Here is a 1,665-nt window from a genome sequence, read left to right on the forward strand (position 1 = left end):
GAGACAGAGTCTCACTTTATTGCCTTTGGTAGAGTGCCATGGTGTCACAGCTCACAGCAACTTCCAAGTCCTGGGGTTAGACAATTCTCTTGCCTCAGCCTCCCAAGCAGCTGGGACTACAGGCACCCACCACAACACCCAGCTATTTTTTGTTGCAGTTTGGCTGGGGCCAGGTTTGAACCTACCACCCTGGGGTATATGGAGCCAGTGCCCTACCCAGTGAGCCACAGGCGCCGCACACAAACAACATTTTCAATAGCATTAATAAATGAATTAATTCATTAGTCTTTCAAATTATCAAATGAGTGCCTACTTTGAGTTGGGCACTATTTGGGGCATTGAGAATATACAGATGAATAAGATAAAAGACTCTTAACCTCATGAGGCTTATGAACTCACACCAACTCACCCTAAAGATGTATGCTATTGTTCCTTACATTACTATGTTACCAAGACCCATGGGGAAATTTTCTTTCTGGTCTGTAGATCCAAGACAGTTATGCTTTCCTCTAACAATTTGTTAGTTTTTACCTTGTGAACACTGTGAATCACTGAAAACAGGACAACTGTGCTTTCCTCTTTCTATTGGCTGCTGTAAAGTTTGGCACCAAATGTGTGGCATGTCTCTGGCAAGTTATTTGAAAATACAGAAGGTCTGCAATGTACAATGGTTCAAGTTAAGATTTTTCAACTTTATTAATAGTGCAAAAGCCAGGAGGCATACTTTCAAGTACCCACACAACCATTGTTTTTCACTTTTAGTATTCAATAAATTACATGAGGTATTCAATACTTTATTATGAAATAGGCTTTGAGTTAGATGATTTTGCCTAAGTATAGACTAATGTAAGTGTTCTAAACATGTTTAAGATAAGGTAGGCTAAAAGACAATTTTCTGAAGGTTAAGTGTATTAAAATGTATGCTTTTTTTTTTTTTTTGAGATGGAGTCTCAAGCTATCCCCCTGGGTAGAGTGCCATGGCCTCACAGCTCACAGCTACCTCCAACTCCTGGGCTCAAGCGAGTCTCCTGCCTCAGCCTCCCAAATAGCTGGGACCACAGGCGCCCGCCACAGCGCTGGCCATTTTTTGGTTGCAGCCATCATTGTTGTTTGGCGGGCCTGGGCTGGGGATTCGAACCGGCCACCTTAGGTGTATGTGGCTGGCGCCTTAGCCGATTGAGCCACAGGCGCCAAGCCTACAATAGGCTTTTATTGGGACGTAGCCACATTATACATCAAGGGACACCTATATTTCTATTAAAAAGAGAAGCCAAGCCCACCCTTGTAATCCTAGCACTCTGAGAGGCTGAGGCGGGTAGACTGCTTGAGTTCAGGAGTTCGAGAGCAGCCTGAACAACAGAGAGACCTCCTCTAAAAATAGCTGGGGATTGTGGTGGGCACCTGTAGTTCTAGCTACCTGGGAGGTTGAAATAAGAGGATCACTTGAGCCCAAGACTTTAAGGTTGCTGTGAGCTGTGATGCCATAGCACTCTACTGAAAGAAACAAGGTAAGACTCTGTCTCAAAAATAAATAGGCTCGATGCCTGTGGCTCAAGTGGCCTAAGGTGGCAGGTTTGAATTCAGCCTGGGCCCACCAAACAGCAATGATGGCTGCAACCAAAAAAAAAACAACCAGGTGTTGTGGCGGGCACCTGTGGTGCCAGC

At 44.6% G+C, this 1,665-nt stretch overlaps 1 protein-coding gene across 1 annotated transcript in view; it reads right to left on the reverse strand.

The window, feature by feature from the left end:
* Nucleotides 1-1,665, reverse strand: part of SARNP (SAP domain containing ribonucleoprotein) — a 71,599-nt gene that overhangs the window by 13,638 nt on the left and 56,296 nt on the right. The gene's annotated exons all lie outside the window — the stretch shown is intronic.

Source organism: Otolemur garnettii, unplaced genomic scaffold, assembly GCF_000181295.1.
Source record: "Otolemur garnettii isolate 467f Iridium unplaced genomic scaffold, OtoGar3 scaffold00043, whole genome shotgun sequence".
NCBI classification, from domain to species: Eukaryota; Metazoa; Chordata; class Mammalia; order Primates; family Galagidae; genus Otolemur; species Otolemur garnettii.